This window comes from Phyllobates terribilis, unplaced genomic scaffold (genome assembly GCF_046119375.1).
Source record: "Phyllobates terribilis strain yellow unplaced genomic scaffold, ASM4611937v1 Scaffold_13__5_contigs__length_258822181, whole genome shotgun sequence".
Lineage (NCBI taxonomy): Eukaryota > Metazoa > Chordata > Amphibia > Anura > Dendrobatidae > Phyllobates > Phyllobates terribilis.
This window is the reverse complement of record NW_027362773.1, coordinates 11,524,461-11,545,166: the sequence shown is the minus strand read 5'-3', so window position 1 is coordinate 11,545,166 and position 20,706 is coordinate 11,524,461.

The window sequence follows — 20,706 nt, the reverse complement described above, 5'->3', positions numbered from 1 at the left end:
AGACGGTTTAAATGCCCCTTGGAAGAGACGTGCAGGTCGCAGTATCTTAACAAGACGGTTTAAATGCCCCTTAGAAGAGACGTGCAGGTAGCAGTAGCTTAACAAGACGGTTTAAATGCCCAATGGATGAGCGGTGGAGGTCGCAGAAGCTTAAAAAGACAGTTTAAATGCCCCTTGGAAGAGACGTGCAGGTCACAGTAGCTTAAAAAGACGATTTAAATGTCCCCTGGAAGAGACGTGCAGGTCGCAGTAGCTTAACAAGACGGTTTAAATGCTCATTGGAAGAGACGTGCAGGTCGCAGCAGCTTAACAATACGGTTTAAATGCCACTTGGAAGAGCGGTGGAGGTCGCAGTAGCTTAACAAGACAGTTTAAATGCCCCTTTTAAGAGACGTGCAGGTCGCAGTAGCTTAATAAGACGTTTTAAATGCCCCTTTGAAGAGACGTGCAGGTCGCAGTAGCTTAACAAGACGGTTTAAATGCCCCTTGGAAGAGACGTGCAGGTCGCAGTAGCTTAACAAGACAGTTTAAATGCCCCTTTTAAGAGACGTGCAGGTCGCAGTAGCTTAATAAGACGTTTTAAATGCCCCTTTGAAGAGACGTGCAGGTCGCAGTAGCTTAACAAGACGGTTTAAATGCCCGTTGGAAGAGACGTGCAGGTCGCAGTAGCTTAACAAGAAGGTTTAAATGCCCCTTGGAAGAGACGTGCAGGTCGCAGTAGCTTAACAAGATGGTTGAAATGCCCCTTGGAAGAGAAGTGCAGGTCGCAGTAGCTTAACAAGATGGTTTAAATGCCCCTTGGAAGAGACGTGCAGGTTTCAGTAGCTTAACAAGACGGTTTAAATGCCCCTTGCAAGAGACGTGCAGGTCGCAGTAGCTTAACAAGAGGGTTTAAATGCACCTTAGAAAAGGCTTGCAGGTCGCAGTAGCTTACCAAGACGGTTTAAATGCCCCTTGGAAGACACGTGCAGGTCGCAGTAGCTTAACAAGACGGTATAAATGCCCCTTGGAAGAGGCTTGCAGGTCGCACTAGCTTAACAAGATGGTTTAAATGCCCCTTGGAAGAGACATGCAGGTCGCAGCAGCTTAACAAGACTGTTTAAATGCCCCTTGGAAGAGACGTGCAGGTCGCAGTAGCTTAACAAGATGGTTTAAATGCCCCTTGGTAGAGATATGCAGGTCGCAGTAGCTTAACAAGACAGTTTAAATGCCCCTAGGAAGAGACGTGCAGTTCGCAGTAGCTTAAGAAGACGATTTAAATGCCCCTTGAAAAAGTGGTGGAGATTACAGTAGCTTAACAAGACGGTTTAAATGCCCCTTGGAAGAGACGTGCAAGTCGCAGTAGCTTAACAAGACAGTTTAAATGCCCCTTGGAAGAGACGTGCAAGTCGCTGTAGCTTAACAAGACGGTTTAAGTGCCACTTGGAAGAGACATGCAGTTCACAGCAGCTTAACAAGACGGTTTTAATGCCCCTTGGAAGAGCGGTGGAGGTCGCAGTAGCATAACAAGACAGTTTAAATACCCCTTGGAAGAGACATGCCGGTCGAAGTAGCTTAATAAGACGGTTTAAATGTCCCTTGGAAGAGACGTGCAGTTCGCAGTAGCTTAAGAACACGGTTTAAATGCCCCTTGAAAAAGTGGTGGAGATTACAGTAGCTTAACAAGACAGTTTAAATGCCCCTTGGAAGAGACGTGCAAGTCGCACTAGCTTAACAAGACAGTTTAAATGCCCCTTGGAAGAGACGTGCAGGTCGCAGTGGCTTAAAAAGACGGTTTAAATGCCCCTTGGAAGAGACGAGCAGGTCGCAGTAGCTTAACAAGATGGTTTAAATGCCCCTTGGAAGAGCGGCGGAGGTCGCAGTAGCTTAACAAGACAGTTTAAATACCCCTTGGAAGAGACGTGCAGGTTGCAGTAGCTTAACAACACAGTTTAAATACCCCTTGGAAGAGACATGCAGGTTGAAGTAGCTTAATAAGACGGTTTAAATGTCCCTTGGAAGAGACGTGCAGGTCGCAGCAGCTTAACAAGACGGTTTAGATGCCACTAGGAAGAGATATGCAGGTCGCAGTGGCTTAACAAAACGGTTTAAATGCCCATTGGAAGAGACATGCAGGTCGCAGTAGCTTAACAAGACAGTTTAAATGCCCCTTGGAAGAGACGTGCAGGTTGTAGTAGCTTAACAAGACGGTTTAAATGCCCCTTGGAAGATACGAGCAGGTCGCAGTAGCTTAACAAGATGGTTTAAATGCCCCTTTGAAGAGACGTGCAGGTCGCAGTAGCTTAACAAGACGGTTTAAATCCCCCTTGGAAGAGACGTGCAGGTCGCATTAGCATAATAAGGTGGTTTAAATGCCCCTTGGAAGAGAAGTGCAGGTCGCAGTAGCTTAACAAGACGGTTTAAATGCCCCTTGGAAGAGACGTGCAGGTCGCAGTAGCTTAACAAGACGGTTTAAATCCGCCTTGGAAGAGACGTGCAGGTCGCAGTAGCTTAACAAGATGGTTTAAATGGCCTTTGGAATAGGCTTTCAGGTCGCAGTAGCTTAACAAGACGGTTTTAATGCCCCTTGGAAGAGCGGTGGAGGTCGCAGTAGCTTAACAAGACAGTTTAAATACCCCTTGGAAGAGACATGCCGGTCGAAGTAGCTTAATAAGACGGTTTAAATGTCCCTTGGAAGAGACGTGCAGTTCGCAGTAGCTTAAGAACACGGTTTAAATGCCCCTTGAAAAAGTGGTGGAGATTACAGTAGCTTAACAAGACAGTTTAAATGCCCCTTGGAAGAGACGTGCAAGTCGCACTAGCTTAACAAGACAGTTTAAATGCCCCTTGGAAGAGACGTGCAGGTCGCAGTGGCTTAAAAAGACGGTTTAAATGCCCCTTGGAAGAGACGAGCAGGTCGCAGTAGCTTAACAAGATGGTTTAAATGCCCCTTGGAAGAGCGGCGGAGGTCGCAGTAGCTTAACAAGACAGTTTAAATACCCCTTGGAAGAGACGTGCAGGTTGCAGTAGCTTAACAAGACAGTTTAAATACCCCTTGGAAGAGACATGCAGGTTGAAGTAGCTTAATAAGACGGTTTAAATGTCCCTTGGAAGAGACGTGCAGGTCGCAGCAGCTTAACAAGACGGTTTAAATGCCACTAGGAAGAGACATGCAGGTCGCAGTGGCTTAACAAAACGGTTTAAATGCCCATTGGAAGAGACATGCAGGTCGCAGTAGCTTAACAAGACAGTTTAAATACCCCTTGGAAGAGACGTGCAGGTTGCAGTAGCTTAACAAGACGGTTTAAATGCCCCTTGGAAGATACGAGCAGGTCGCAGTAGCTTAACAAGATGGTTTAAATGCCCCTTTGAAGAGACGTGCAGGTCGCAGTAGCTTAACAAGACGGTTTAAATCCCCCTTGGAAGAGACGTGCAGGTCGCATTAGCTTAATAAGGTGGTTTAAATGCCCCTTGGAAGAGACGTGCAGGTCGCAGTAGCTTAACAAGACGATTTAAATGCCCCTTGGAAGAGACGTGCAGGTCGCAGTAGCTTAACAAGACGGTTTAAATCCGCCTTGGAAGAGACGTGCAGGTCGCAGTAGCTTAACAAGAGGGTTTAAATGGCCCTTGGAATAGGCTTTCAGGTCGCAGTAGCTTACCAAGACGCTTTAAATGCCCCTTGGAAGAGACGTGCATGTCGCAGTAGCTTAACAAGACGGTTTAAATGCCCCTTGGAAGAGCTGTGGAGGTCGCAGTAGCTTAACAAGATGGTTTAAATGCCCCTTTGCAGTGACGTGCAGGTCGCATTAGCTTAACAAGAGGGTTTAAATGCCCTTTGGAATAGGCATGCAGGTCGCAGTAGCTTACCAAGACAGTTTAAATGCCCCTTGGAAGTGACGTGCAGGTCGTAGTAGCTTAACAAGATGGTTTAAATGCCCCTTGGAAGAGCGGTGGAGGTCGCAGTAGCTTAACAAGACAGTTTAAATGCCCTTTGGAAGAGACATGCAGGTCGCAGAAGCTTAAAAAGACGGTTTAAATGCCCCTTGGAAAAGACGTGCAGGTCTCAGTAGCTTAACAAGACGGTTTAAATGCCCCTTGCAAGACCGGTGGAGGTCGCAGTAACTTACAAAGACAGTTTAAATGCCCCTTGGAAGAGACGTGCAGGTCGCAGTAGCTTAATAAGACGGTTTAAATGCCCCTTGCAATAGACATGCAAGTCGCAGTAGCTTACCAAGACCGTTTAAATGCCCCTTGGAAGAGACGTGCAGGTCGCAGTAGCTTAACAAGAAGGTTTAAATGCCCCTTGGAAGAGCGGTGGAGGTCGCAGTAGCTTAACAAGATGGTTTAAATGCCCCTTGGAAGACACGTGCAAGTCGCAGTAGCTTAACAAGACGGTATAAATGCCCCTTGGAAGAGGCTTGCAGGTCGCACTAGCTTAACAAGATGCTTTAAATGCCCCTTGGAAAAGACATGCAGGTCGCAGCAGCTTAACAAGACTGTTTAAATGCCCCTTGGAAGAGACGTGCAGGTCGCAGTAGCTTAACAAGACGGTTTAAATGCCCCTTGATAGAGACATGCAGGTCGCAGTAGCTTAACAAGACGGTTTCAATGCCCCTTGGAAGAGACGTGCAGTTCGCAGTAGCTTAAGAACACGGTTTAAATGCCCCTTGAAAAAGTGGTGGAGATTACAGTTGCTTAACAAGACAGTTTAAATGCTCCTTGGAAGAGACGTGCAAGTCGCACTAGCTTAACAAGACAGTTTAAATGCCCCTTGGAAGAGACGTGCAGGTCGCAGTGGCTTAAAAAGACGGTTTAAATGCCCCTTGGAAGAGACGTGCAGGTCGCAGTAGCTTAACAAGATGGTTTAAATGCCCCTTGGAAGAGCGGTGGAGGTCGCAGTAGCTTAACAAGACAGTTTAAATACCCCTTGGAAGAGACATGCAGGTTGAAGTAGCTTAATAAGACGGTTTAAATGTCCCTTGGAAGAGACGTGCAGGTCGCAGCAGCTTAACAAGACGGTTTAAATGGCCCTTGGAAGAGACGTGCATGTCGCAGTAGCTTAACAAGACGGTTTAAATGCCCCATGGAAGAGCGGTGGAGGTCTTAGTATCTTAACAAGACAGTTTATATGCCCCTTGGAAGAGACGTGCAGGTCGCAGTAGCTCAATAAGATGGTTTAAATGCCCCTTGGAAGAGACGTGCAGGTCTCAGTATCTTAACAATACGGTTTGAATGCCCCTTGGAAGAGACGTGCAGGTCGCAGTAGCTTAACAAGACGGTTTAAATGCCCAATGGAAAAGCTGTGGAGGTCGCAGAAGCTTAAAAAGACAGTTTAAATGCCTCTTGGAAGAGACGTGCAGGTCACAGTAGCTTAATAAGACGATTTAAATGTCCCTTGGAAGAGACGTGCAGGTCGCAGTAGCTTAACAAGACGGTTTAAATGCTCCTTGGAAGAGACGTGCAGGGCGCAGTAGCTTAACAAGACGGTTTAAATGCCACTTGGAAGAGCGGTGGAGGTCGCAGTAGCTTAACAAGACAGTTTAAATGCCCCTTGGAAGAGACGTGCAGGTCGCAGTAGCTTAATAAGATGGTTTAAATGCCCCTTTGAAGAGACATGCAGGTCGCAGTAGCTTAACAAAACGGTTTAAATGCCCCATGGAAGAGACGTGCAGGTCGCAGTAGCTTAACAAGACGGTTTAAATCCCCCTTGGAAGAGACGTGCAGGTCGCAGTAGCTTAACAAGAGGGTTTAAATGCCCCTTGGAATAGGCTTTCAGGTCGCAGTAGCTTACCAAGATGGTTTAAATGCCCGTTGAAAGAGACGTGCAGGTCGCAGTAGCTTAACAAGACGGTTTAAATGCCCCTTGGAAGAGACGTGCAAGTCGCAGTAGCTTAACAAGACAGATTAAATGCCCCTTGGAAGAGACGTGCAAGTCGCTGTAGCTTAACAAGACGGGTTAAATGCCACTTGGAAGAGACATGCAGTTCACAGCAGCTTAACAAGACGGTTTAAATTCCCCTTGGGAGAGACGTGCAGGTCGCAGTGGCTTAAAAAGACGGTTTAAATGCCCCTTGGAAGAGACGTGCAGGTCGCAGTAGCTTAACAAGATGGTTTAAATGCCCCTTGGAAGAGCGGTGGAGGTCGCAGTAGCTTAACAAGACAGTTTAAATACCTCTTTGAAGAGACATGCAGGTCGCAGTAGCTTAATAAGACGGTTTAAATGTCCCTTGGAAGAGACGTGCAGGTCGCAGAAGCTTAACAAGACGGTTTAAATGCCCCTTGGAAGAGACGTGCAGGTCGCAGTAGCTTAACAAGATGGTTTAAATGCCCCTTGGAAGAGCGGTGGAGGTCGCAGTAGCTTAACAAGACGGTTTAAATGCCCCTTGGAAGAGAATTGCAGGTCTCAGTAGCTTAAAAAGACAGTTTAAATGCCCCTTGGAAGAGAAGTGTCGGTCGCATTAGCTTAATAAGACGGTTTAAATGCCCCTTGGAAGAGACATGCAGGTCGCAGTAGCTTAACAAGACGGTTTAAATGCCCCTTGGAAGAGACGTGCAGGTGGCAGTAGATTAACAAGATGGTTGAAATGCCCCTTGGAAGATAAGTGCAGGTCGCAGTAGCTTAACAAGACGGTTTAAATGCCCCTTGGAAGACACGAGCAGGTCGCAGTAGCTTAACAAGACTGTATAAATGCCCCTTGGAAGAGGCTTGCAGGTCACACTAGCTTAACAAGATGGTTTAAATGCCCCTTGGAAGAGACATGCAGGTCGCAGCTTAACAATACTGTTTAAATGCCCCTTGGAAGAGACGTGCAGGTCGCAGTAGCTTAACAAGAGGGTTTAAATGCCCCTTGGTAGAGACATGCAGGTCGCAGAAGCTTAACAAGACGGTTTAAATGCCCCTTGGAAGAGACATGCAGTTCGCAGTAACTTAACAAGACTGTTTAAATGCCCCTTGGAAAAGTGGTGGAGATTACAGTAGCTTAACAAGACGGTTTAAATGCCCCTTGGAAGAGACGTGCAAGTCACAGTAGCTTAACAAGACAGTTTAAATGCCCCTTGGAAGAGACGTGCAAGTCGCAGTAGCTTAACAATATGATTTAAATGCCCCTTGGAAGAGACGTGCAGGTCGCAGTAGCTTAGCAAGATTGTTTAAATGCCCCTTGGAAGAGATGTGCAGGTCGCAGTAGCTTAACAAGACGGTTTAAATGCCCCATGGAAGAGCGGTGGAGGTCGCAGAAGCTTAAAAAGACAGTTTAAATGCCCCTTGGAAGAGACGTGCAGGTCACAGTAGCTTAATAAGACGATTTAAATGTCCCTTGGAAGAGACGTGCAGGTCGCAGTAGCTTAACAAGACGGTTTAAATGCTCCTTGGAAGAGACGTGCAGGTCGCAGTAGCCTAACAAGACGGTTTAAATGCCACTTGGAAGAGCGGTGGAGGTCGCAGTAGCTTAACAACAGAGTTTAAATGCCCCTTGAAAGAAACGTGCAGGTCGCAGTAGCTTAATAAGACGGTTTAAATGCCCCTTGGAAGAGACGTGCAGGTCGCAGTATCTTAACAAGACGGTTTAAATGCCCCTTAGAAGAGACGTGCAGGCAGCAGTAGCTTAACAAGACGGTTTAAATGCCCAATGGATGAGCGGTGGAGGTCGCAGAAGCTTAAAAAGACAGTTTAAATGCCCCTTGGAAGAGACGTGCAGGTCACAGTAGCTTAATAAGACGATTTAAATGTCCCCTGGAAGAGACGTGCAGGTCGCAGTAGCTTAACAAGACGGTTTAAATGCTCCTTGGAAGAGACGTGCAGGTCGCAGCAGCTTAACAATACGGTTTAAATGCCACTTGGAAGAGCGGTGGAGGTCGCAGTAGCTTAACAAGACAGTTTAAATGCCCCTTTTAAGAGACGTGCAGGTCGCAGTAGCTTAATAAGACGTTTTAAATGCCCCTTTGAAAAGACGTGCAGGTCGCAGTAGCTTAACAAGACGGTTTAAATGCCCCTTGGAAGAGACGTGCAGGTCGCAGTAGCTTAACAAGACGGTTTAAATCCCCCTTGGAAGAGACGTACAGGTCGCAGTAGCTTAACAAGAGGGTTTAAATGCCCCTTGGAATAGGCTTTCAGGTCGCAGTAGCTTACCAAGATGGTTTAAATGCCCGTTGGAAGAGACGTGCAGGTCGCAGTAGCTTAACAAGACGGTTTAAATGCCCCTTGGAAGAGACGTGCAGGTGGCAGTAGCTTAACAAGATGGTTGAAATGCCCCTTGGAAGAGAAGTGCAGGTCGCAGTAGCTTAACAAGACGGTTTAAATGCCCCTTGGAAGAGACGTGCAGGTCGCAGTAGCTTAACAAGACGATTTAAATGCCCCTTGCAAGAGACGTGCAGGTCGCAGTAGCTTAACAAGACGGTTTAAATGCCCCTTGGAAGACACGTGCAGGTCGCAGTAGCTTAACAAGACGGTATAAATGCCCCTTGGAAGAGGCTTGCAGGTCGCACTAGCTTAACAAGATGGTTTAAATGCCCCTTGGAAGAGACATGCAGGTCGCAGCAGCTTAACAAGACTGTTTAAATGCCCTTTGGAAGAGACGTGCAGGTCGCAGTAGCTTAACAAGATGGTTTAAATGCCCCTTGGTAGAGATATGCAGGTCGCAGTAGCTTAACAAGACAGTTTAAATGCCCCTAGGAAGAGACGTGCAGTTCGCAGTAGCTTAAGAAGACGATTTAAATGCCCCTTGAAAAAGTGGTGGAGATTACAGTAGCTTAACAAGACGGTTTAAATGCCCCTTGGAAGAGACGTGCAAGTCACAGTAGCTTAACAAGACAGTTTAAATGCCCCTTGGAAGAGACGTGCAAGTCGCTGTAGCTTAACAAGACGGTTTAAATGCCACTTGGAAGAGACATGCAGTTCACAGCAGCTTAACAAGACGGTTTTAATGCCCCTTGGAAGAGCGGTGGAGGTCGCAGTAGCTTAACAAGACAGTTTAAATACCCCTTGGAAGCGACATGCCGGTCGAAGTAGCTTAATAAGACGGTTTAAATGTCCCTTGGAAGAGACGTGCAGTTCGCAGTAGCTTAAGAACACGGTTTAAATGCCCCTTGAAAAAGTGGTGGAGATTACAGTAGCTTAACAAGACAGTTTAAATGCCCCTTGGAAGAGACGTGCAAGTCGCACTAGCTTAACAAGACAGTTTAAATGCCCCTTGGAAGAGCGGCGGAGGTCGCAGTAGCTTAACAAGACAGTTTAAATACCCCTTGGAAGAGACGTGCAGGTTGAAGTAGCTTAATAAGACGGTTTAAATGTCCCTTGGAAGAGACGTGCAGGTCGCAGCAGCTTAACAACACGGTTTAAATGCCACTAGGAAGAGACATGCAGGTTGCAGTGGCTTAACAAAACGGTTTAAATGCCCATTGGAAGAGACACGCAGGTCGCAGTAGCTTAACAAGACAGTTTAAATGACCACTTGGAAGAGACGTGCAGGTTGCAGTAGCTTAACAAGACGGTTTAAATGCCCCTTGGAAGATACGAGCAGGTCGCAGTAGCTTAACAAGATGGTTTAAATGCCCCTTTGAAGAGACGTGCAGGTCGCAGTAGCTTAACAAGACGGTTTAAATCCCCCTTGGAAGAGACGTGCAGGTCGCATTAGCTTAATAAGGAGGTTTAAATGCCCCTTGGAAGAGACGTGCAGGTCGCAGTAGCTTAACAAGACGGTTTAAATGCCCCTTGGAAGAGACGTGCAGGTCGCAGTAGCTTAACAAGACGGTTTAAATCCGCCATGGAAGAGACGTGCAGGTCGCAGTAGCTTAAAAAGAGGGTTTAAATGGCCCTTGGAATAGGCTTTCAGGTCGCAGTAGCTTACAAAGACGCTTTAAATGCCCCTTGAAAGAGACGTGCATGTCGCAGTAGCTTAACAAGACGGTTTAAATGCCCCTTGGAAGAGCTGTGGAGGTCGCAGTAGCTTAACAAGATGGTTTAAATGCCCCTTTGCAGTGACGTGCAGGTCGCAGTAGCTTAACAAGACGGTTTAAATCCCCCTTGGAAGAGACGTGCAGGTCGCATTAGCTTAACAAGAGGGTTTAAATGCCCTTTGGAATAGGCATGCAGGTCGCAGTAGCTTACCAAGACAGTTTAATTGCCCCTTGGAAGTGACGTGCAGGTCGTAGTAGCTTAACAAGATGGTTTAAATGCCCCTTGGAAGAGCGGTGGAGGTCGCCGTAGCTTAACAAGACGGTTTAAATGCCCTTTGGAAGAGACACGCAGGTCGCAGAAGCTTAAAAAGACGGTTTAAATGCCCCTTGGAAAAGACGTGCAGGTCTCAGTAACTTAACAAGACGGTTTAAATGCCCCTTGCAAGAGCGGTGGAGGTCGCAGTAACTTACAAAGACAGTTTAAATGCCCCTTGGAAGAGACGTGCAGGTCGCAGTAGCTTAATAAGACGGTTTAAATGCCCCTTGCAAAAAACATGCAAGACGCAGTAGCTTACCAAGACCGTTTAAATGCCCCTTGGAAGAGACGTGCAGGTCGCAATAGCTTAACAAGAAGGTTTAAATGCCCCTTGGAAGAGCGGTGGAGGTCGCAGAAGCTTAACAAGATGGTTTAAATGCCCCTTGGAAGACACGTGCAAGTCACAGTAGCTTAACAAGCCGGTATAAATGCCCCTTGGAAGAGGCTTGCGGGTCGCACTAGCTTAACAAGACGCTTTAAATGCCCCTTGGAAGAGACATGCAGGTCGCAGCAGCTTAACAAGACTGTTTAAATGCCCCTTGGAAGAGACGTGCAGGTCGCAGTAGCTTAACAAGACGGTATAAATGCCCCTTGATAGAGACATGCAGGTCGCAGTAGCTTAACAAGACGGTTTCAATGCCCCTTGGAAGAGACATGCAGTTCGCAGTAGCTTAACAAGACGGTTTTAATGCCCCTTGGAAGAGCGGTGGAGATCGCAGTAGCTTAACAAGACAGTTTACATACCCCTTGGAAGAGACATGCAGGTCGAAGTAGCTTAATAAGACGGTTTAAATAGCCCTTGGAAGAGACGTGCAGTTCACAGTAGCTTAAGAACACGGTTTAAATGACCCTTGAAAAAGTGGTGGAGATTACAGTAGCTTAACAAGACAGTTTAAATGCCCCTTGGAAGAAACGTGCAAGTCGCACTAGCTTAACAAGACAGTTTAAATGCCCCTTGGAAGAGACGTGCAGGTCGCAGTGGCTTAAAAAGACGGTTTAAATGCCCCTTGGAAGAGACGTGCAGGTCGCAGAAGCTTAACAAGATGGTTTAAATGCCCCTTGGAAGAGCGGTGGAGGTCGCAGTAGCTTAACAAGACAGTTTAAATACCCCTTGGAAGAGACATGCAGGTTGAAGTAGCTTAATAAGACGGTTTAAATGTCCCTTGGAAGAGACGTGCAGGTCGCAGCAGCTTAACAAGACGGTTTAAATGCCCCTTGGAAGAGACGTGCAGGTCGCATTAGCTTAACAAGACGGTTTAAATGCAACTTGGAAGAGCGGTGGAGGTAGCAGTAGCTTAAAAAGACAGTTTAAATGCCCCTTGGAAGAGAAGTGCCGGTCACAGTAGCTTAATAAGACGGTTTAAATGCCCCTTGGAAGAAACGTGCAGGTCGCAGTAGCTTAACAAGATGGTTTAAATGCCCCTTGGAAGAGACTTGCAGGTCGCATTAGCTTAACAAGACTGTTTAAATCCCCCTTGGAAGAGACGTGCAGGTCGCAGTAGCTTATAAAGAGGGTTTAAATGCCCCTTGAAATAGGCTTGCAGGTCGCAGTAGCTTACCAAGACGCTTTAAATGCCCCTTGGAAGAGACGTGCATGTCGCAGTAGCTTAACAAGACGGTTTAAATGCCCCTTGGAAGAGATGTGGAGGCCGCAGTAGCTTAATAAGATGGTTTAAATGCCCCTTGGAAGAGACATGCAGGTCGCAGTGTCTTAACAAGACGGTTTAAATGCCCATTGGAAGAGACATGCAGGTCGCAGTAGCTTAACAAGACAGTTTAAATGGCCCTTGGAAGAGACGTGCAGGTTGCAGTAGCTTAACAAGACGGTTTAAATGCCCCTTGGAAGATACGAGCAGGTCGCAGTAGCTTAACAAGATGGTTTAAATGCCCCTTTGAAGAGACGTGCAGGTCGCAGTAGCTTAACAAGACAGTTTAAATCCCCCTTGGAAGAGATGTGCAGGTCGCATTAGCTTAATAAGGCGGTTTAAATGCCCCTTGGAAGAGACGTGCAGGTCGCAGTAGCTTAACAAGACGGTTTAAATGCCCCTTCGAAGAGACGTGCAGGTCGCAGTAGCTTAACAAGACGGTTTAAATCTGCCTTGGAAGAGACGTGCAGGTCGCAGTAGCTTAACAAGAGGGTTTAAATGGCCCTTGGAATAGGCTTTCAGGTCGCAGTAGCTCACCAAGACGCTTTAAATGCCCCTTGGAAGAGACGTGCATGTTGCAGTAGCTTAACAAGACGGTTTAAATGCCCCTTGGAAGAGCTGTGGAGGTTGCAGTAGGTTAACAAGATGGTTTAAATGCCCCTTGGAAGAGACATGCAGGTCGCAGCAGCTTAAAAAGACGGTTTAAATGCCCCTTGAAAGACACGTGCATTTCGCAGTGGCTTAACAAGACGGTTTAAATGCCGCTAGGAAGAGACATGCAGGTCGCAGAGGCTTAACAAGACAGTTTAAATGCCCATTGGAAGAGACATGCAGGTCGCAGTAGCTTAACAAGACAGTTTAAATGCCCCTTTGAAGAGACATGCAGGTTGAAGTAGCTTAATAAGACGGTTTAAATGTCCCTTGGAAGAGACGTGCAGGTCGCAGCAGCTTAACAAGACGGTTTAAATGCCCCTTGGAAGAGAAGTGCAGGTCGCATTAGCTTAACAAGACGGTTTAAAAGCCACTTGGAAGAGCGGTGGAGGTAGCAGTAGCTTAAAAAGACTGTTTAAATCCCCCTTGGAAGAGACGTGCAGGTCGCAGTAGCTTAATAAGACGGTTTAAATGCCCGATGGAAGAGACGAGCAGGTCGCAGTAGCTTAACAAGACGGTTTAAATGCCCCTTGGAAGAGACTTGCAGGTCGCATTAGCTTAACAAGACTGTTTAAATCCCCCTTGGAAGAGACGTGCAGGTCGCAGTAGCTTATAAAGAGGGTTTAAATGCCCCTTGAAATAGGCTTGCAGGTCGCAGTAGCTTACCAAGACGCTTTAAATGCCCCTTGGAAGAGACGTGCATGTCGCAGTAGCTTAACAAGACGGTTTTAATGCCCCTTGGAAGAGCGGTGGAGGTCGCAGTAGCTTAACAAGACAGTTTACATACCCCTTGGAAGAGACATGCAGATCGAAGTAGCTTAATAAGACGGTTTAAATAGCCCTTGGAAGAGACGTGCAGTTCACAGTAGCTTAAGAACACGGTTTAAATGACCCTTGAAAAAGTGGTGGAGATTACAGTAGCTTAACAAGACAGTTTAAATGCCCCTTGGAAGAAACGTGCAAGTCGCACTAGCTTAACAAGACAGTTTAAATGCCCCTTGGAAGAGACGTGCAGGTCGCAGTGGCTTAAAAAGACGGTTTAAATGCCCCTTGGAAGAGACGTGCAGGTCGCAGAAGCTTAACAAGATGGTTTAAATGCCCCTTGGAAGAGCGGTGGAGGTCGCAGTAGCTTAACAAGACAGTTTAAATACCCCTTGGAAGAGACATGCAGGTTGAAGTAGCTTAATAAGACGGTTTAAATGTCCCTTGGAAGAGACGTGCAGGTCGCAGCAGCTTAACAAGACGGTTTAAATGCCCCTTGGAAGAGACGTGCAGGTCGCATTAGCTTAACAAGACGGTTTAAATGCAACTTGGAAGAGCGGTGGAGGTAGCAGTAGCTTAAAAAGACAGTTTAAATGCCCCTTGGAAGAGAAGTGCCGGTCACAGTAGCTTAATAAGACGGTTTAAATGCCCCTTGGAAGAAACGTGCAGGTCGCAGTAGCTTAACAAGATGGTTTAAATGCCCCTTGGAAGAGACTTGCAGGTCGCATTAGCTTAACAAGACTGTTTAAATCCCCCTTGGAAGAGATGTGCAGGTCGCAGTAGCTTATAAAGAGGGTTTAAATGCCCCTTGAAATAGGCTTGCAGGTCGCAGTAGCTTACCAAGACGCTTTAAATGCCCCTTGGAAGAGACATGCATGTCGCAGTAGCTTAACAAGACGGTTTAAATGCCCCTTGGAAGAGATGTGGAGGCCGCAGTAGCTTAATAAGATGGTTTAAATGCCCCTTGGAAGAGACATGCAGGTCGCAGTGTCTTAACAAGACGGTTTAAATGCCCATTGGAAGAGACATGCAGGTCGCAGTAGCTTAACAAGACAGTTTAAATGGCCCTTGGAAGAGACGTGCAGGTTGCAGTAGCTTAACAAGACGGTTTAAATGCCCCTTGGAAGATACGAGCAGGTCGCAGTAGCTTAACAAGATGGTTTAAATGCCCCTTTGAAGAGACGTGCAGGTCGCAGTAGCTTAACAAGACGGTTTAAATCCCCCTTGGAAGAGACGTGCAGGTCGCATTAGCTTAATAAGGAGGTTTAAATGCCCCTTGGAAGAGACGTGCAGGTCGCAGTAGCTTAACAAGACGGTTTAAATGCCCCTTGGAAGAGACGTGCAGGTCGCAGTAGCTTAACAAGACGGTTTAAATCCGCCATGGAAGAGACGTGCAGGTCGCAGTAGCTTAAAAAGAGGGTTTAAATGGCCCTTGGAATAGGCTTTCAGGTCGCAGTAGCTTACAAAGACGCTTTAAATGCCCCTTGAAAGAGACGTGCATGTCGCAGTAGCTTAACAAGACGGTTTAAATGCCCCTTGGAAGAGCTGTGGAGGTCGCAGTAGCTTAACAAGATGGTTTAAATGCCCCTTTGCAGTGACGTGCAGGTCGCAGTAGCTTAACAAGACGGTTTAAATCCCCCTTGGAAGAGACGTGCAGGTCGCATTAGCTTAACAAGAGGGTTTAAATGCCCTTTGGAATAGGCATGCAGGTCGCAGTAGCTTACCAAGACAGTTTAATTGCCCCTTGGAAGTGACGTGCAGGTCGTAGTAGCTTAACAAGATGGTTTAAATGCCCCTTGGAAGAGCGGTGGAGGTCGCCGTAGCTTAACAAGACGGTTTAAATGCCCTTTGGAAGAGACACGCAGGTCGCAGAAGCTTAAAAAGACGGTTTAAATGCCCCTTGGAAAAGACGTGCAGGTCTCAGTAACTTAACAAGACGGTTTAAATGCCCCTTGCAAGAGCGGTGGAGGTCGCAGTAACTTACAAAGACAGTTTAAATGCCCCTTGGAAGAGACGTGCAGGTCGCAGTAGCTTAATAAGACGGTTTAAATGCCCCTTGCAAAAAACATGCAAGACGCAGTAGCTTACCAAGACCGTTTAAATGCCCCTTGGAAGAGACGTGCAGGTCGCAATAGCTTAACAAGAAGGTTTAAATGCCCCTTGGAAGAGCGGTGGAGGTCGCAGAAGCTTAACAAGATGGTTTAAATGCCCCTTGGAAGACACGTGCAAGTCACAGTAGCTTAACAAGCCGGTATAAATGCCCCTTGGAAGAGGCTTGCGGGTCGCACTAGCTTAACAAGACGCTTTAAATGCCCCTTGGAAGAGACATGCAGGTCGCAGCAGCTTAACAAGACTGTTTAAATGCCCCTTGGAAGAGACGTGCAGGTCGCAGTAGCTTAACAAGACGGTATAAATGCCCCTTGATAGAGACATGCAGGTCGCAGTAGCTTAACAAGACGGTTTCAATGCCCCTTGGAAGAGACATGCAGTTCGCAGTAGCTTAACAAGACGGTTTTAATGCCCCTTGGAAGAGCGGTGGAGATCGCAGTAGCTTAACAAGACAGTTTACATACCCCTTGGAAGAGACATGCAGGTCGAAGTAGCTTAATAAGACGGTTTAAATAGCCCTTGGAAGAGACGTGCAGTTCACAGTAGCTTAAGAACACGGTTTAAATGACCCTTGAAAAAGTGGTGGAGATTACAGTAGCTTAACAAGACAGTTTAAATGCCCCTTGGAAGAAACGTGCAAGTCGCACTAGCTTAACAAGACAGTTTAAATGCCCCTTGGAAGAGACGTGCAGGTCGCAGTGGCTTAAAAAGACGGTTTAAATGCCCCTTGGAAGAGACGTGCAGGTCGCAGAAGCTTAACAAGATGGTTTAAATGCCCCTTGGAAGAGCGGTGGAGGTCGCAGTAGCTTAACAAGACAGTTTAAATACCCCTTGGAAGAGACATGCAGGTTGAAGTAGCTTAATAAGACGGTTTAAATGTCCCTTGGAAGAGACGTGCAGGTCGCAGCAGCTTAACAAGACGGTTTAAATGCCCCTTGGAAGAGACGTGCAGGTCGCATTAGCTTAACAAGACGGTTTAAATGCAACTTGGAAGAGCGGTGGAGGTAGCAGTAGCTTAAAAAGACAGTTTAAATGCCCCTTGGAAGAGAAGTGCCGGTCACAGTAGCTTAATAAGACGGTTTAAATGCCCCTTGGAAGAAACGTGCAGGTCGCAGTAGCTTAACAAGATGGTTTAAATGCCCCTTGGAAGAGACTTGCAGGTCGCATTAGCTTAACAAGACTGTTTAAATCCCCCTTGGAAGAGACGTGCAGGTCGCAGTAGCTTATAAAGAGGGTTTAAATGCCCCTTGAAATAGGCTTGCAGGTCGCAGTAGCTTACCAAGACGCTTTAAATGCCCCTTGGAAGAGACGTGCATGTCGCAGTAGCTTAACAAGACGGTTTAAATGCCCCTTGGAAGAGATGTGGAGGCCGCAGTAGCTTAATAAGATGGTTTAAATGCCCCTTGGAAGAGACATGCAGGTCGCAGTGTCTTAACAAGACGGTTTAAATGCCCATTGGAAGAGACATGCAGGTCGCAGTAGCTTAACAAGACAGTTTAAATGGCCCTTGGAAGAGACGTGCAGGTTGCAGTAGCTTAACAAGACGGTTTAAATGCCCCTTGGAAGATACGAGCAGGTCGCAGTAGCTTAACAAGATGGTTTAAATGCCCCTTTGAAGAGACGTGCAGGTCGCAGTAGCTTAACAAGACAGTTTAAATCCCCCTTGGAAGAGATGTGCAGGTCGCATTAGCTTAATAAGGCGGTTTAAATGCCCCTTGGAAGAGACGTGCAGGTCGCAGTAGCTTAACAAGACGGTTTAAATGCCCCTTCGAAGAGACGTGCAGGTCGCAGTAGCTTAACAAGACGGTTTAAATCTGCCTTGGAAGAGACGTGCAGGTCGCAGTAGCTTAACAAGAGGGTTTAAATGGCCCTTGGAATAGGCTTTCAGGTCGCAGTAGCTCACCAAGACGCTTTAAATGCCCCTTGGAAGAGACGTGCATGTTGCAGTAGCTTAACAAGACGGTTTAAATGCCCCTTGGAAGAGCTGTGGAGGTTGCAGTAGGTTAACAAGATGGTTTAAATGCCCCTTGGAAGAGACATGCAGGTCGCAGCAGCTTAAAAAGACGGTTTAAATGCCCCTTGAAAGACACGTGCATTTCGCAGTGGCTTAACAAGACGGTTTAAATGCCGCTAGGAAGAGACATGCAGGTCGCAGAGGCTTAACAAGACAGTTTAAATGCCCATTGGAAGAGACATGCAGGTCGCAGTAGCTTAACAAGACAGTTTAAATGCCCCTTTGAAGAGACATGCAGGTTGAAGTAGCTTAATAAGACGGTTTAAATGTCCCTTGGAAGAGACGTGCAGGTCGCAGCAGCTTAACAAGACGGTTTAAATGCCCCTTGGAAGAGAAGTGCAGGTCGCATTAGCTTAACAAGACGGTTTAAAAGCCACTTGGAAGAGCGGTGGAGGTAGCAGTAGCTTAAAAAGACTGTTTAAATCCCCCTTGGAAGAGACGTGCAGGTCGCAGTAGCTTAATAAGACGGTTTAAATGCCCGATGGAAGAGACGAGCAGGTCGCAGTAGCTTAACAAGACGGTTTAAATGCCCCTTGGAAGAGACTTGCAGGTCGCATTAGCTTAACAAGACTGTTTAAATCCCCCTTGGAAGAGACGTGCAGGTCGCAGTAGCTTATAAAGAGGGTTTAAATGCCCCTTGAAATAGGCTTGCAGGTCGCAGTAGCTTACCAAGACGCTTTAAATGCCCCTTGGAAGAGACGTGCATGTCGCAGTAGCTTAACAAGACGGTTTTAATGCCCCTTGGAAGAGCGGTGGAGGTCGCAGTAGCTTAACAAGACAGTTTACATACCCCTTGGAAGAGACATGCAGATCGAAGTAGCTTAATAAGACGGTTTAAATAGCCCTTGGAAGAGACGTGCAGTTCACAGTAGCTTAAGAACACGGTTTAAATGACCCTTGAAAAAGTGGTGGAGATTACAGTAGCTTAACAAGACAGTTTAAATGCCCCTTGGAAGAAACGTGCAAGTCGCACTAGCTTAACAAGACAGTTTAAATGCCCCTTGGAAGAGACGTGCAGGTCGCAGTGGCTTAAAAAGACGGTTTAAATGCCCCTTGGAAGAGACGTGCAGGTCGCAGAAGCTTAACAAGATGGTTTAAATGCCCCTTGGAAGAGCGGTGGAGGTCGCAGTAGCTTAACAAGACAGTTTAAATACCCCTTGGAAGAGACATGCAGGTTGAAGTAGCTTAATAAGACGGTTTAAATGTCCCTTGGAAGAGACGTGCAGGTCGCAGCAGCTTAACAAGACGGTTTAAATGCCCCTTGGAAGAGACGTGCAGGTCGCATTAGCTTAACAAGACGGTTTAAATGCAACTTGGAAGAGCGGTGGAGGTAGCAGTAGCTTAAAAAGACAGTTTAAATGCCCCTTGGAAGAGAAGTGCCGGTCACAGTAGCTTAATAAGACGGTTTAAATGCCCCTTGGAAGAAACGTGCAGGTCGCAGTAGCTTAACAAGATGGTTTAAATGCCCCTTGGAAGAGACTTGCAGGTCGCATTAGCTTAACAAGACTGTTTAAATCCCCCTTGGAAGAGATGTGCAGGTCGCAGTAGCTTATAAAGAGGGTTTAAATGCCCCTTGAAATAGGCTTGCAGGTCGCAGTAGCTTACCAAGACGCTTTAAATGCCCCTTGGAAGAGACATGCATGTCGCAGTAGCTTAACAAGACGGTTTAAATGCCCCTTGGAAGAGATGTGGAGGCCGCAGTAGCTTAATAAGATGGTTTAAATGCCCCTTGGAAGAGACATGCAGGTCGCAGTGTCTTAACAAGACGGTTTAAATGCCCATTGGAAGAGACATGCAGGTCGCAGTAGCTTAACAAGACAGTTTAAATGGCCCTTGGAAGAGACGTGCAGGTTGCAGTAGCTTAACAAGACGGTTTAAATGCCCCTTGGAAGATACGAGCAGGTCGCAGTAGCTTAACAAGATGGTTTAAATGCCCCTTTGAAGAGACGTGCAGGTCGCAGTAGCTTAACAAGACAGTTTAAATCCCCCTTGGAAGAGATGTGCAGGTCGCATTAGCTTAATAAGGCGGTTTAAATGCCCCTTGGAAGAGACGTGCAGGTCGCAGTAGCTTAACAAGACGGTTTAAATGCCCCTTCGAAGAGACGTGCAGGTCGCAGTAGCTTAACAAGACGGTTTAAATCTGCCTTGGAAGAGACGTGCAGGTCGCAGTAGCTTAACAAGAGGGTTTAAATGGCCCTTGGAATAGGCTTTCAGGTCGCAGTAGCTCACCAAGACGCTTTAAATGCCCCTTGGAAGAGACGTGCATGTTGCAGTAGCTTAACAAGACGGTTTAAATGCCCCTTGGAAGAGCTGTGGAGGTTGCAGTAGGTTAACAAGATGGTTTAAATGCCCCTTGGAAGAGACATGCAGGTCGCAGCAGCTTAAAAAGACGGTTTAAATGCCCCTTGAAAGACACGTGCATTTCGCAGTGGCTTAACAAGACGGTTTAAATGCCGCTAGGAAGAGACATGCAGGTCGCAGAGGCTTAACAAGACAGTTTAAATGCCCATTGGAAGAGACATGCAGGTCGCAGTAGCTTAACAAGACAGTTTAAATGCCCCTTTGAAGAGACATGCAGGTTGAAGTAGCTTAATAAGACGGTTTAAATGTCCCTTGGAAGAGACGTGCAGGTCGCAGCAGCTTAACAAGACGGTTTAAATGCCCCTTGGAAGAGAAGTGCAGGTCGCATTAGCTTAACAAGACGGTTTAAAAGCCACTTGGAAGAGCGGTGGAGGTAGCAGTAGCTTAAAAAGACTGTTTAAATCCCCCTTGGAAGAGACGTGCAGGTCGCAGTAGCTTAATAAGACGGTTTAAATGCCCGATGGAAGAGACGAGCAGGTCGCAGTAGCTTAACAAGACGGTTTAAATGCCCCTTGGAAGAGACTTGCAGGTCGCATTAGCTTAACAAGACTGTTTAAATCCCCCTTGGAAGAGACGTGCAGGTCGCAGTAGCTTATAAAGAGGGTTTAAATGCCCCTTGAAATAGGCTTGCAGGTCGCAGTAGCTTACCAAGACGCTTTAAATGCCCCTTGGAAGAGACGTGCATGTCGCAGTAGCTTAACAAGACGGTTTAAATGCCCCTTGGAAGAGATGTGGAGGTCGCAGTAGCTTAACAAGATGGTTTAAGTGCCCCTTGGAAGAGACCTGCAGGTCGCAGTATCTTAACAAGACGGTTTAAATGCCCATTGGAAGAGACATGCAGGTCGCAGTAGCTTAACAAGACAGTTTAAATGCCCCTTGGAAGAGACGTGCAGGTTGCAGTAGCTTAACAAGACGGTTTAAATGCCCCTTGGAAGATACGAGCAGGTAGCAGTAGCTTAACAAGATGGTTTAAA